This window comes from Pollicipes pollicipes, unplaced genomic scaffold (genome assembly GCF_011947565.3).
Source record: "Pollicipes pollicipes isolate AB1234 unplaced genomic scaffold, Ppol_2.1 Scaffold_3087;HRSCAF=3621_pilon_pilon_pilon, whole genome shotgun sequence".
Lineage (NCBI taxonomy): Eukaryota > Metazoa > Arthropoda > Thecostraca > Pollicipedomorpha > Pollicipedidae > Pollicipes > Pollicipes pollicipes.
The window spans coordinates 19,742,104-19,758,844 of record NW_023596225.1 but is presented as its reverse complement, the minus strand read 5'-3'; positions in this window follow the sequence as shown (position 1 = coordinate 19,758,844).

Here is a 16,741-nt window from a genome sequence, read left to right as displayed (position 1 = left end):
TCCTTCTCAAAGTTGGGAGGGGAGCCGTAACTCAATTAGCACACGCAGGGAGAGTGACACTGGAGCACGTGCTCCTCCCCCATGCCTTATGTCCCGAAGGGTCGGAAGGGCCCCTCGACACCGCCAACTGAGGTCCAAACTTGAGGGCACAAAATTTCCGAAGAGCTTGCCGGATGCCGTGTCTAGTGTCTTACCCTTGGTGTCTCTGGTCGTATATGTAGACCGATGATTTTTACCTGAGTAACTCAATCAAAGCTGGCAGGAGTCGTAAAACAGACAGAGGTGGATAAAAAGGCAAAAATGTGTCATGTCACAATCACGACGAACTACGAAAGACCGCAGCCAACCGTATTTGGGTGCAGAGGTGGGGGAAGGGGCAGGGGTATACTACCGCACTCCCACTTCCTTTCGCACGAAGCCCGTGAGGGGTTTATGTGAGGTGGGTGGTATGTATACAGAGCATACAGTAACGGGGAAATAAATTACGTACACGGATGCTGCTACCGCAAGCAGCGTGGTACGGAGACAGAGCGACCTCGAAGGCACGTTGTGGTGAACTGCCACGGCCACGCCTCTATGGGCCACCGTAGTGGTAGGTACGTCGCTCCTTTTCAGAGTATAGCATCTCATCTCATAGTTCATAACCGTGTTCGATGCCAGTTTCTTGTCTTGGAAATGCCCCCTGCCCCCTGGTACAGAGCTGTGGAGTGGGGGGGGGGGGGGGAATGTGCAAGAATGTTTTTCCGTTCTCCCAATTTGTAGGAGGCTCTTTTGCACAAAGTAAAAGTTTTATAGCTTCCCGTAGAGTACCAGCGTTCAGATCAAGGAGGGCACATAACTAAATTAGAGAGCTAAGCCCTGCATCAAAATGTGCCGGTTTCTGGCTCATGAGACCACTTTTATGAGATGGATAGCTCATGTTCTAGATAAGCAGGCCCAATTTTGTGTTAAGGAGACACTTTTCCTGGTTTGGGAGGTCGCTTTAGGTATTAAGAAACCCCTATTCTAGGTAAGGAGGCATTTTCTGGACAAGAAGGCCCCTTTCACGTTTCAGATCATCGCGGTTACAGATCAGTATGCTATGTTTTGGAGACCCTGTTTGCAAATCAAAGGTATGCCGTTCTGGGTTAGATGTGTGTGACTCTGCCAAGGTCTTCGTTCTTTCATATCTCGTCTACAGACCCCACTCGGATTCTATTCGCCGATCCAGGGTCGCAGGTTTGTTACAATTATGCATGTCAGTGGTAGCTTGGTTTGGTGTTTCCAGGTGGGTCGGCATCGAGGCCATTTTGCGCTCACTACTATCAAATTCAATCTCACTAAAAGGCACCGAGCAACTCTATGTAGGTTACAGTGAACCTCTTGGCATTTCACCGTCGGCCCACTTCATGCGGGAATGGACTTCATTACACGTCAGCACAGTTATGCATAAGGCTGAAGCTCTTTTGAAAGCATCTGAAGTACGCCTCGGTAACCAGATGGCCTTTGAGCAGCTTAACAGGTCTTGCGCAGCTGAAAGAGCCATGGGGTATCCTAAACGTAAAAGTGCAAACATGTTGACTCTTCAATGCCAACTACCGTGAACATTCTCACGGAAATACTATCGGTATAGTAAGGCGCGCTAACTCAGGTTGGTTGTTATTTGGGCAAACTTGAGCATTTCCCAGAATTCATGGTGGTGCACTGAAAGCAGGCTTACTCCCCCCCCCCCCCATGTCCCGAACACTAACGTGACAGCTTTTCATCATATTTTGAAGGGCATGTTTCACATTTGAAGATAAGCATCAGGTAATAAGCATCATAAGCATCACATAAGCACCAGATATGGCGGGCAAAGCTTACTTGTAACCATTGGTACGTTTTCAAGGTTCAAAAACCACCTCAAGTAGCAAAATTTCAAATTTTTAAAAAAAATGCGCCCTATTACGTGGCTGTTTCATCGCGTCATGGAATGGTTTTGTGGCGACAACAATACCTGGCAGCATCTGGCAGCAAGACCTAAAGAATGCCTCGAAATGCACGAAAGCTGACTCCAGCAAGCCATTCCCGTCGCGGGCGCTGTACTGGGCGACGGATTAGTGAATAGCTTGTTTGTGGATTCTTGGTCTTGGTACTGGTCGTAAGAGGTTTGGTCGGCTGGCTGACATGACGCAACGTAGCGATTGCTAGCTTCTAGGGCAGTTTATTAATATCAAAGCACGATATGCTGTGAAGACTGTCATGAATCTCGTACCGAAACCTGCCCAGGACTGTTGAGAATGTGAATACTGTATCATCGACTTATCCTTGCCTGCAGTGTTTTGGTCCTGACATTGACATCATGTGATGTGCACAGGAGTTTTTTTTTGTTATTTCATGTAACTGGAAATGCAGTTGCATGAAAAAATTAATAAATATGTGACATTGCTATGAATTGATTACCAAAGCACTGTTGTTTCTATGGTTAAGTTGGTAAGGTTTAACTGCCAAAAGGTTTATTTTGCTTAGGAATATTGATGCAATTACTAGTAAACCCCGATGTAACCGTTGTGGTGCAACAACATTCTCACTGTTGATAGTCCTTCGGCTTTTTAAAAGCAGTTGTTTCTAGTAATTCATACATTATAAGCTGTTATCTCATAGGCTTGACATAGAGGAGTCAACCAATGCCATACCTTGTGTAATAGCACGAGTTATCAGTGCCATCGTGGCACTACCTCAGTGCTGTACTGTGGCATGGCATAATGAACAATGATATGATTTTTGTATTGCAATCCCTGCTGTTTTCATAGTAAATGCCATCATGAACAAATGGGGCAAGCATGCATTCTTGTGCTAACTCCGCATCTGACACATGACTGACCAAAAACATAAAATACAATATACAAATCACTTTCAGCAAATCACGCAACCAATACGTGACATCACTCGCTCAGTCCGTTTTGTAAATCCATAAACATGGGTGACAAATATGCAAATATGTTTTCCGCCTCCACAACCAAGCAATATGGTGCAGCACCAGTCTGCTACACTCCAAAATATTGTTCACACAAGTAATTAGACATGTATAACAAGAAAATATTACATGTGAAATGGCACTGCAAACCTGCTGACCTTGCACAACTCTGGAGACATGATAGATGCATGTAGTTGTGGTTAGATGGGCGAAAAGCAAGGAGCTAGTGAAGCTGCTGATGCACACAGGGCTCATGGTAAAAATGTTAGTGAAGACTATCCAAGAACCAACAGAAGTACTTCCCCACCTCTCTCAGCACCCAGCATCTCACAAGTTGCAGTGACTATGACAGCATACAAAATTTAGAATTCTTTAGGGAAAGACAATTCTGCAAAGTTGTATCATGTGAGCTAGTACCAAGCATGTGCATTAAAGGGCTGCACAGGCCAGCCCTCACTGCCAAAATGAATGGGTAATATAATAGCGTGCAATACATTAATTACATGCTGTAATGTTTAATAGGTTTCAAATGTTGGCAAGATCATAATGAAGTAGCAAATTGCCTTCACACACCACTGCAACATAGGAGCGTGTTTCTTTCAGTTTATGAGCATCGGTACCTCATCCTGCTCAAACACGAACATAAAGGTAGAGGCGGGTATCGATATATCACATTTTATTGGGAGTCAGTAGACTTAAAGAGTACCAAACATTGCTTTCTCTGAGAAGTACAAACCTCGCACGTACATTCTCTATCACATCTAGATCAATGCAAGCCATTGGCACGCACCACCAGTGATCACATCCATTTCAGGCCCGACTCACACCCTAAATACAATAATGTTAATTCCACACTTGCACAGCCCGCGGGACTATCAAATTACAGGTTTTCTCACAATTTCCGCACAGGTTTCCGGTCTTAATACCGCATTTCCCCGTGACCTCCCTTCCAAAGTCCCAACGGGGGTTCATAGTAATGCGGCTCAAGAGGTTGTGCTTAAAAGACACAATTTCTTGTTCGAGATTGAAATTTGTCGTGCAATATGTGTTAAATATTTGCCAAATATATCTTTAAAATCGCTGTAATGTTTTCCTAATCTTATAATGCCTAGCTAACCCATAAACCCGTGCAAGATTCCTTGCTCCGGTGCGCACGGCGACAGCCCAGCTGTCCGTAAGAAATACGTGAATGGAAGAAGAAACGCCAGCCGTGGAAAAAACAGATTTGCTGACGCGTCTTCTTTTTAAAACATTCGGGAGAGCACCATTCTTTTTTTCGGTGTCGCATTTTTTTTTGCAGACAGTGCCGTTCCTTTGTTATAACTTTGACCCCGGTCTAGATATGAGGAAAACGCACCGTTGACGAGGAGTGCCGCACAGCCCGGAAGTGCTCACGCTTACGTTTGCGACACGCATTCAGCAGCAAAATCTAACAGCCAATCACCTTTTGCAGATTGCATCATATGTGCCGCATCATCGCTTATGTGAATCAGCGGCCATGCTGTTTTTGACCATAAGCAGAAAACAGCCTGTCGTGTCATGGCGATCGTATGACGTTTCTATGACATCACCATTGCGGAGGTGGCTTTGAAATAGTCCCTAAATAAACCTTTCGCCACTTTTGCGGGCGTGGAACTCAGGAACCGGAGGGCTTTGGATCTCAAAAAGGGCATGACCGTGAACTGCATCAAAAGGCCCTCATGATGGCCATTTCATTGAAAATCCCCATATCAAAGTTGGAACATTTCCTTCAATACTCAGTCATGGTAATTCAATGGTAGAAATATATAGTTTAAGTGGTGAAATTTTAGTTTCTCCTCAAACTCATCGATATTAAAAAGAACAGGACTTTTTCATTGCAGGGAAAACATTTCACTGGCAATTCACTCCAGGACCGTGCGTACACCTTCGGTACACTAGTACACTACACCGTACTTCTCTTATCAGAAGTGTCTGCATCCACGTGCAGAGTAAGGTAGGTAAGGAGAAATGATGCCACCATTATCCACAGTCTCTCGGCCTATATTACCCAAGGCCATGTAATAAGGTACGGTCATCCGTGGAATTTTGCGGCTAACAAATGCATCTGGTGATCGCCACAGGACACTTCAAAAAGAACTATGGGGAAATATGAAAGGGGATTTTTGTCACACCTGTTGTAAAACAGCGAACATAGGCCTAGGAACCAGGAACCCATATTCCATGGCACTCCCATTTGCTGAGGATGCCATACATTGAGTCTATAGCGATGCATTGAAGTTAGCCGGCCTACAGCTGCTTAAATGCAAGTTAGCGAATCTGCCCAAGGTCCAGCCACTGCCAAAGGAAGAACGGAGCGGCACCAGGATCATCATCCGACCTGTCGCGTTGAACCTCAGCACTATACATAATAACGCGTCGGGTTGCACTGGTGTGGGATTGAGGCAGTTTGAGACGACGGAAGTGGTATGCTGCCTGGTAGAACATGGGACATTGTGGACATTGCACATTGCGTCAACTATGCCGCGAAGCCTCCGAAGGTCGTGGCGCATGGCGTTAATCAAGACCATATCCGTCACGCCATGCAGCCAGTTTATCGAACACACGTACGACTCATAATTCGCAGTATTTTCCTAAAACGATTCTTGCGCCCAGAATACACCTCATTGCGCACACTTGGCGAGGACCAAAAATAAACAGGGTGGGGGGGGGGGGGGGGGGCGTAAAACACAGCTATAGATTTTTCAGCATAAATCCGAAGTTATGCAACATGATAACCAGTCTGAAACAACCTAAACGTTTATGTACGAAGGAACCGTCTATGCCTCAGACAGACACACAGGCATGCAAGACAAAAAAAGGTATAACGATGCTCATTTAAGCTCACTTTCGTATGCTCACATAAACGCAACTATATTCACTTCGCGCTGTCCACCTGATGTCGCACATGTTTTTAGCTGCGCGCGTGGCAGCAGCTTGCTCAGCCCCAGCCTGATTAAACCATTTCAGGTGCAGATGGATGCGCGTCTTCACCAGCTTCCGAGCAATCCGTTTGTCCAGCGCAGAACTTTCTCAGCAGGAGCTTTGTGGGGCGGTCCACGGTGCAAATGGCTCGGTTCATGCCTCGGTTCATCACTAGTTGGAACACGATCTCGAAAGCCTCGACAACGCTCGTTCAAGGCCGGCAACGGCACCATCAGACCACCCTGTCTAATAGTGTATATCCAGCTGTCTGGCACACAGCTGGGTGGTGCCTCTCGGGTCGACAGTCCCATGCTTGGATCGAGGTGTGTGTACTTGACCGCCACGAAGCCCGCAACGAAGGCTAGTCCCTCGTGCTCGATGTGTGTGTCCTCGTCCATCTCCTCCCGCAGCGGGGGCCATTTTCGGCCCTCTCGCCGTCATCGCCATCGCCTTTGGCTGACTCGTTGAACCCGCCGTTCTCGTCCACTTTGTTCAGGACGGGCATTGGAGGCATCGCGGCTGCTTGCTGGTGGGCGGCCTCCACGTCGTCCGTATGCGCTGCCGCTTCCACCACAGGTGGATCTTGGATCTGCCACACAACGAAACAGTCATTTTCGTGTACCTACCAGGCGCATTAATCAGAGCCTTTTACAAATCACCAGTTTTGTTTTTCATTACGACAGCAAAACGTCTTGGACCCGGACATGCCCATTCTTTCGTTATCGCATGCTTCTTTTTATACACAACCACCTTTTTTGTGGTCCAACGGGACATAATCCGAACAGGTAAGAGGGACGGCCAACAGCCGACGAGTACCGTACTGCGTGCACCACTCTGATATCTTCTGCTCCTGGCCATGACCACGGATCTGTCTGGATGGACCCGTTTCATGGTCCCATTTGATTACATCGGCTGCCCCAGGGTGCTGGCCCCGCCATTACTGTTTTTCGACGCGAAAATACACCAGAGCAGCACGGCCCACCAAGGCTCCAACACCCCCCCCCCCCCCCCCCTGCCGCCTCCATTCGTCTCTGCCTGTGAGGTTCAAGGCCTACGGTTTAGGCACAGCAGCAGTTTTTTTCCACGATATTACCGCACGTGATCCCGGAGTTTGGTGACCTGGCAAATAGCCTTTATTTGAAATCTTAGACACTACCATGAACAGTAACACGAAGAGCCCAAAAGTGTTTCGAAGGCAACAAGACTCGCAAAAAGTCGAGTGAACATGTACGGTACGCAACTGAGATAACTGTTTAAGGCACCAGGGCAAACCAATATTAGAAGCACATTGATGCGCTAAGTACTGTACCTATTAACGGTTATGTGGTTTGTTGGTCAGTTCGCAGTGCGTAGATGTACTGTCAATGGGGCCGACTCGCTCGTGGGAACTTACCCTCCCCCTCCCCCTGTCGCAAACCCTGGCTACGTCCCTGACCCTCACCCCCCTTCGCCCGCGCAGCATGGACGGCTGTGCCACTTGTGCGCAGTGTCTGAAACTTGGGTGTTTCTTGGTGTTTTGAGCCCCAATACATTTTGTTCTCCACAAATACAGACCCAAAAAACGCAAAAAATTGTTCCCTGTGAACGATGGAGGCAAGCTATTCCTGCAACTTTAACAGCATGACGCGCCAGACTCACGGCTGAACGACGGATACCGCTTGTGGGTTGCAGCCGAATCTCTCTACCGTATCACACAAAATCTTTCCTTGTGCATTCAGTGCCTGTTTCCATGCATTCAGTGCCCAGTTCTGCTGCGGCTCACCAGCACATGTTTAACCCACCTACCGTCCAATAACGACACCGACGCGCTCATACACCGGGCCCGAGCCCGTACCCAAAACAACAACAGCGTCTCTCGGCGGACCAGGGAGAAGCGCAGAGAATATCTCGTACACGGCACGATTCAACGTTTCTAGGTTGTACGTCGAAATCATTGTAACACAAGAAAAACTGATACAAAAGTATATGATGTCACACTTACATGCACCCTTCAATATAGCCTGAATATATCATATATTGATGAATGAACTTTTTTGATTCTTTTTTAACCAGCACCTTTATTAATGTTGTATTTGGAACTATCAAAAATCGGTATTGTATAGAACGTATAATGGTGACGTCAAACACCAACCCAATCACTCGTTTGGGCACGCGGAAAACCACGGTTCCTCGAACTTCCGGCTCTTGGGGAGGATTTAGAGTTGGAGAAAATATATATTCTCCGCCAAGGAATCCGAGCTGAATACGTGATAGAAATGCATTTAAGGGTCATTAAACAAAAGCATGAAATTTCTTCATCGGTCTACAGAGCGTCGCCACAGAATTATGATCTAAGTATAAGGCCAAAGCGGGGTTTCTTCTTGCCCGTTGAGAATAACTTTTACTGGTGTATTTATATGATTATTTACGTATTAAAAGATCTACCTTTTGTTCTAGCCGGTGTTTGCCAACCAATAGCTTGAAAAAAATCAAAAAGGTCCTAAAAAGAAATATCAAAACCGATAAATAACCTGCAGCGTCCCTGTCGTTGAAGACTGCTACTGTGTGGTAGTCAGGTCGCACTTTGTAAACAAGATTATGGTCGGAAAATCTTGCTCAAGTCTCGTATTGTAGTCAACAAACTGCACAGAGCGGCATGGATCATGCATACATTAGTGACTTGAATTGGGCTCAAAGATTTCCTCATAAAACACGGCAATTTTCCTTTTAAACACACGCATACCCATTTCGGCGTGTCGGCGATGTACAGTCGCATAGAAGGAACCGCACTTGGTCAAAGGCATGGTTTAACATTGGGTATGAGACTGGCATTTACCAGATGGCCAGGATCATAGTCATAATCTTGAAAATGATCAGATCAGATTACCGCATTATCCGCCTTTATAGTCTTAGTCCAAGAACAACGGTTTTGTTGAACAACGGTCGTGTTTTCATGACAGTTGGATCGTATTTTGGAGAAGTTAAAAAATATATTTATTGTGCTGTTTCACATTCTTGCAAGAGGCCATTTCACAGGATGGAGTCTTGCTGCCAAAAAACTGACCGATGCTCACTTTTGCTCTACGCCCACACACCACTTCAAAATTCTCCCATCCGCGATATAATAGCACGCGCTGAGGCCACACAACAATACAAACTTTATGCTTCACTGCACGATAATCACGATATTACATTTGGTACCTTACATTGGTATTACACGGCCTTTACGAAAGCAGACAAGACCAACCACAGCATTTCCGTGTGACGACTGCATTTCACGCGACGCAGTCGACGTTGCCATGCAACGCCGCAGCGCGAGCCATTGCGACTTTGTGACGTCGCCGGTTAATGTTAACCAGGCGCCAGCCCGACCAATTTCTCAAGCTGCGATGATGGCCCCCTGATGTTACCCACGTATCGCAGGCCAACCTGTGAGTCAGGACATTGCTGTCAATCTATGTTGTGTTGTGAAACCCTGCCCCCCCCCCCCTCCGTAATGCTGGGCCCCCCATATTGGCTTGCCCCCCCCCCAAATATTTTTAGTAAGAATGCGTACAAAACCGTAAGCCACCACACGCCTCCTGTCTTTGCTATCATCCCTCGTAATGGTGTTGCCATGGAGGCTGCAACGGGGTAACTTGGCACCGCAATCCCAAAAAAGTTTCTCAAATGGGGATGAGGGTATTGAGAAGTAAAGGGGTATTTCGAGGTTATTCTATGTACTGATGTGCCACATAACAGAAGGGACTTAACTAGCGGCTCGAGGGTACACGGTGGTCAGCTGCTGAGGCTTACTTTCTGTAAAAGAGGCCTCTGGGTAGCCAAATGGGTCCTAGTGAGCAGGCGGAGGGTGGGCTCTTCTCACTCAGCACGGATATGTTTCTTCACTGCGCACGCAGCAAAAACAGGCCTGCGTGCACCTCCAGAAACCCCAGGTTTTGCGTCTTGCGGCGTCAGAGTAAATGGACGCCCTACTTCCACCCCCATCCCCATACCGCACAGGGTTGCTAGACCTCAGAGGTTGGCTAAATCCGGGCACCACTGGCTTAGGCGTAATTTCATCGCGCATGAAACTGCGTCATCCTGCCATTCGCCATGTTGTGCTTTGTGGGAGTGGTTCGCGGGCGGTGCAGGTGCTTTTCTATTATGCTTCATGAGCTACTGACGCTATAGTTGTAAAGTGGATGTGCAAATGAAAGTATGCCTGAAGTGATAAGCTGCCATCGCAACGTGATCAGCATAATTTTGTTGAAATAGGTCTTGTGGTGTGCTGATTGGTCACGACGGGGAAAATAAAGATAGAAGGATTAAGGATTGGTCAGACAGGGTGAGGCTGTGTGAAAAAAGTTTCATCGGTCAACCCGGAGGGGTGAGTTAGGACCAGCGCGGAGTATGCTGTCATCGTTTTTTTGTGTTTTTTTTGTTGTTGAACGCCAGACACATTCGTCGTCATGGGTTTCTAATTCACAACAAACTGTTTTGGTTTTTACCCAACTACACATTCCGGTTAAGTCGTGTGTTACGGGCTTGGAAAGAATGCACTGGGTCATTGTGAAATGAAGAGCGCGGGCTGTTTATTTCATGAATTCGCTTAAAACCTGCTAGCGATGTGCTCACTAGTCTAGGGCCCGCTACGCCGGTCACTCATGCACTCAGACCTGCGTCCTAATCGACGGGGCTTTTGGCACGGCCAGCAAATGATACTAGAATGTAAATCAATCTTCCAGAACGAAAACATTCCTGATATTTATGACTTTTTGCACTTTATTTCTTTGTTTTGTGTGGCTTAACGCATTAACACCTATATCGTGACAGTTTCTCCTACACTTGACTCTACGCGACAATTAAGTCTGTTCCAAATTTCGTCGGTGACAAAACAGACACCTTTTCACCCCCGCCACTACCCTTGACAGATATGCTGCGTCGAGACGATCCTTGTGCGCATAGTAAAGTACTGCGTTAAGCCGCGGCCCATCCATAGTACACCAAATTCAACGGCACTTTATCTCGTCCATTGGCCACAGTGGGGTTAAGTTCTAGGCTCCCAGTGATACACGCCTTAAAGGTCTCAAGCTTGACATGACTAGGGAAGGTTTTTGCTCATCCCTGGAAACCGCAAATCTCCCCATACATTGATTCACCCCTGTTGTCGCCATGCATGAGACAGAAACAGTAATCGCCCACACGTTGACCAGTTTCAACCACTCTTCAACTTTCGTTACTTTAGTCATACAGCAGCCTTGCTTTGTATCTGCCAGCCTGATCAACTCGATCCCTCTCCTTGTATTGGCTTTAAAGCGACAGTCACGAAAGTGTCCATAGCCCCGTTACAGTTGCCATATGTGGTCACCCTACATTTGCGCGTGACTAGGCAATGCCGACAACGCACAGTGTTACGCCGGCAAGGTGACACACCAGTGACTGACTGGTCCTCGCTGTCTAGGTTTGAAGGCACCTGCATATCCGGCAACCACCACTAACGCGTCGCGGTTGTTGCGGTGTGGTTCAAGTCAAGAAACCGTCGGTGCGTCCGCCGGTAATACTGCAGCCAAACGCACCACTGACACGCCATTGGCGTTGGGTCCCGGCTGCAGCATGCAAACGGCTTGAGTCTGTCCGTCTGCAGTAGCGGACAGCGGCTGCAGCCGGGGCCACGCAACTTCGGAGTCCTCCTGCAGCCGCACTGCAACCTACGGGTTCGGCCAGCCAGCGTGTACAGACAGAATCGGAAGGCGACGGAAGGTATTGGGGGCGTGCACCAACCCCTACCGCGATGTGGTTGTTGGTCGTCGTTCTGCCGGCTTTGACAGCGGGCCTAACGGCCCTGACGGGCGACTTCTTCGATCGCGAGGCTGGCAGCTTCACTGACGAGGCGTTCTCATCACACCACGCTGCAAGCGTTCTTGAATGCGCCTCGCTCTGCGGCCGTCTGGAGCCCGAGTACTGCGACGCCTTTCGGTACGGACCGGCCGGCCAATGCGACCTGCTGACAGACCCGCAGCACTGCCTGCCCTCTGGACCAGCGCTGCCAGAGCTGGGCGACAGCTACTCCCGGAGATCCGTCACGCGCCTCAACACCCCATGTGACCCCGGCTGGATTCCGTTCCGCGGCAGCTGCTACTTTCGGAACGTGGAGAAGGATCACCGCTGGGCATCCAACGACAAATGCAGTACTTTGAACCGGTGCGCAAGACTAGTCTCCATCAATGACGAGGTGGAACTGAGATTTCTGCTGCATCATCCCAGTCGGCCAGGCGGCACGGAATGGGTCGGACCGATGCGATCATCAACCACGACAGATTGGATGAATCCAGACCAAACGCTCTTTCAAGTCCCCATACCTGTATCGGCTCTGGACGGTGGTGGTGACTGCATAAACCTCCCGCAGCAACACGGCACTTCTTACCTCAGGCATCGCGAATGTTCCGGCCCTATCCTTCGTGCGGTATGCGAGTTTCGCCTGCCCCGTGGTCTCCTGTCGGGCTGTCCGCCCGACTGGCTGGATCTCGACGCCCGCTGCTACCTGCTGGTCACGGCACCGCTGGCCTTCCACGCGGCCGACCAGCACTGCGGCCAGCTGGCGGAGGGGGCCCGCCTGAGCCAGCCGCCCGAGGAGGGCGTGCACACCATCCTGGCCGCCCACGCCACGCAAACGGGCGTCACCGGTCACCTCTGGGTCGGCGTGCACGACGAGGTCACCGACGGCAGCTGGGTGGCCTTGGACGGGATGGCATGGTACCTCGAGTGGGACGCGTCTGGCGCCCATCTGCAGCCAAGCCCGACCGCCAACTGCGCCAAGATGGCGGTGCCCACGGCTGTGGCGAGTGTCGCGTCGTGCGAGGAGCCTCTGCCGTTCGTGTGCGGGCTGTCGAGAGTGGTCTGGGCACCAAGCGGGCCAAGGCCAGCTGGGTTTGATCGAGATGACCCTTTCCAGGCACCGTGACGTGGCTCCGCACGTGACCCCGTGACCCCGCACGTGACCCCGTGACCCCGCACGTGACGTGATGCCGACCCCGCACGACACGGCTTCTCTCTCCTGCTAGACGTGCGGGCAGGAAGACACCAAAGGTTTATGACACCCCAGATGGTCGAGACGGCCGGTCCTTTTTGTAGAATTTTGTGTGCGGGTAGAGCATTCCCATAGCAAAAATGGTGCTACCATTGGGCTTGTACCATCTTGGTTTATCTGTTCCTGGAACCCACTTTTCTACCAGAGACATTTACTTGTTTCTGGAACTAGCTTTTTAGACGCACCATTCCTTCAAATAGATACTTGTTCTCATGCCGGTGCAGTTATGTGTGCCTGATCTTAACGTCTGGTGCACGTGTGAGCTGCTAGGAATATACGCTGTTGCATTCGTTTTATCTGAGTCGACTTACCGCAGGCATGGCTGATTCGATCATAAGTCTGGGTCACAAAAAAGGTGCGAAGAAAGCGCAGGGGAAGCACAACGCCACGACTTGGAAAACAAAAAGCCGGCGAGAAAAATGCAGATTTTCACGCGACGTTTGTTACGAAAATGCTTTTGGCTAAAAATGCTGGTGACGATCACGACCAGATTTGTGACGCACACTGCGTAGCCGGACACGAAAATTTCACGGTCATCCCTTGCGTGGCACAACACTAGCGGACCTCCCCGGAAAGGTCCTGTACCGTGCTTTATGTATGATGTATGAGAACGCACTAAAAAAAAAGAAGCAGAAAAATAGTTAAGACGATAACAATAGCCGCACTCCTTGGGGGAAAACCAGGAGAATGGAGAAAAAGATGCGCTGATATTTTGGCAACACGTCTTTATCGGAACAATAGCAGAAGGGAATCCGAAGGGAATTCACTATTACATCAAGCCTCGACCCGGAGCCAAACAGCTGGCTTGATGTCCGTCTGAGCGCATGGGGCCCATTTCCGAAGCAGGAACGAGGTCGGGCCGTGATTTGCTACGTTCGTGACTCTTGGCACAATGAGGGACTCCTGTGTCGGTCAGGAGCCACAGTGCTTAACAAGGGTCCTGTAGCAGCCAGTGGCCCCGAGTCGGCCGGGAACGGTGTTTGAGGGGCCCGAGGAGGGGCCGAAGCGTCTCCCGAGACCAAAGAGCAAGTGCCCGATTGGAAGACCGAAGGGCTCAAAAACCTGGATGTAGGTCATATTAAGAACCCTCCCCCCCTCGTAGGGGCGTGAACATAAATGTCAGTCGTACGGCATCTGGTAGTAATGGGGCTCCTGGAACAGAGGTCCTTCTATTTCGGCCAGAGATCACCAACACCGAACAGGTGGCTCCCTGTCAGCCTAAACCCTGGGAGCCCATTTCCCGAGCATGAGCAAGGCAGGGCCCGATATTTACATTGGTCGGAGCTCCTACAACAATGCGAGTCAGGGCTCCCGGTACCAAGTGGATGGCCCTTCAACCACATTCGAGCATGGGCCCGTTAAGCTGAACTGGGGCCTATGTGCCAATTATTAGACCACCCTCGACGATCAGGGATGCTGTTGCGTCACTGACTGTTCCTGCGTCTATCTGGGATCAACCGCGCGAATCAGAATGCCTCCCGTGTCATGGAGGGGACCAATGTGATGTGACGCAATGTTACCTCGTGAGAGTCTCCGGGTCGGCCAGGGGATCCCGCCCGTGTCGCCAGAATGGCAATCGGGCGGGACTGAGCGACCCTTCAGCCCTTGACCGGGAACAATAGTGTCCCTGATGTTCTACTCAAGAGGGCTCCATTCCCGAAAGGAAAAGAGGGTCGCAATAGTGTTGAATAAAATGGGTCAAACTGAGTTTCAAAACAAACACGGCCATGCGTGTTGGTCTGAGAACGTTAGTTTTTGCAGTTTCGATTCGTGAAACAAATTATCAAAAGGCTTGTTGTGCCTGTGTGCTCACAACCTCGGGAGCAAGGACCGCGATGTTCTGAGTTGCAGTTTCCGTAAAACCAAACGACGCTAGCCACTGCAAGTAATACTGGGCGACTGACGTCTTGCGCGCGAGAACGACCTGTCGTGAAATAATGTTATGTCTTTCATGAAACACAATGCTTGTAATAATGGGATGTCTTCTTTGTCAATGAAGACATTGCCATGAAGACAAGGCATGAAAACAAGTCAGTGAAGACAAGACATGAAGACAAGTCAGTGAAGATAAGTCAATGAAGACAATAATGAATGTGAAAACTTTGTGGTTGTCCTCTCTCAGATAACTACTTACAGGAAAACGAAAAATGGGGGTTCTACCTTTACTCTTTCAGTTCCAGCACCACTCCGCGGTGCTGTAATGCCAGTCCGTTCTTCTCATTAATCTAAAAATGGCACCGGTGAAATCTACTCACGAACTTTCTTTTAAACGCACGATGTGTTATCCTAAAGCGTTCAAACGTATTCTTTTCAGATGCGTCATCATTTTCGTCCTCCCGTTAGCCACAGCGTAGCTTAGTGTTAGCCACAGAGCCGGCGCAGCGCGGCCTATATAGAATGCATTGCCTGGGAACGATATCGTTGTTCCTAAGACTTGCGAGCGCTCATATTGAAAACTACTTTACACAGTTTGCATGACTAATCGATTCTGACTGACTGTCGAACATTTCGAGACAAACAAGGTCCGGCCACGTTAATGCAAATTGTTGACCCATGTCGATTTGCATTCTACATTCGCAGGGTTTTTTATATATGTAGAATCCAGATACAAATTCTGACAAAGCTTCTGAGTTATGTCAGTTTAGAAAAATCTACCTGCCCAGTTAGAAATAAAGCTTAGTGGTTATTTCTTTCACGTAGTCATTTAAAGCATGTTCTTTCAGCTTATTGAATAGAAATTCAAGCCGAAGTGATCTGGCAGTAGCTTCTGGCTTCTACTCGAATTGTGGAAGGTAAAAATGAAAACACGTATAAAAGAAAACATATCCTCATTTACAAATGGACCATATCTGGCGATTTTGGGAGACTTTCAGTAATCGGGAACCCTTTGTCAACCCTGTGCCCCCCCCCCCCCCTCCGTTGCCGAACGCTCTGGCTGCGTGCGTGTATCCCATAATGCCTACTTTCTTTGAATTATTTGATGGTCATGACCTCTGTTTTGCTTAAATAAGGGATTATTTCATGATTGATGCACGCAATAAAAATAAAATACTATCGATAACCCATGGCGAATATAAGATTAGAAAAGTTGGGTGCCACGAATTATCAGGCGTCACGAGCATATTACGAACACCACACACATTCCTATCATTCAAGCCCCCACATCGTAACAGCCCCCGATGCACGGGGGCCCATGCACGGGGCCCCCGATGCACGGGGGACCCCGATGCACGTGGTCCGATGCATGGGACTGTCCGAGGGGCTGCCTGAAACACAGAAGACAGAGCCGAAATGTTTCGATGACCCGTGTGGAGTGCGAGGTAAGAAAGCCGCTTGCTGCATGGCATCAGTGTTTAGAGCAACAACTAAATAGAGCAACGACTAAAAAGCGATTCGTTGACGCAAGTTACCTAAGCGACGCCGCTCAAATCCGGCGCAATGACGACGTTTGCGTGTTGAGCCTCGGACGACGGTTGCGGATGTTACTGACCTGTCTGCCTAGCATGCCACAGGGTCCAGCTGCACAGGCGTAAGATTTTAGTACGAACACAAGGAGGGGCCGAACAGTGAGCGTAAGCCATTGGGAAAATATCGGCTGTAGCAGGTAAATTAAACACGATGAGGATCAATACAGGAGAAATAACGGGTTCGCTGGACCATCACGCGGCTGAGCCGTCCAGCACCGTTGCAGAGGTTGGGCATCCACCACTGCAGACGCTGGGCCGTCACTGAGGTACTCACCATCGCTGGGCCCGTTCTTCCCCAGCCAGCGTCCCTCCCCCTTCCCCAGCAATATAATTTTGATGACGCACCTC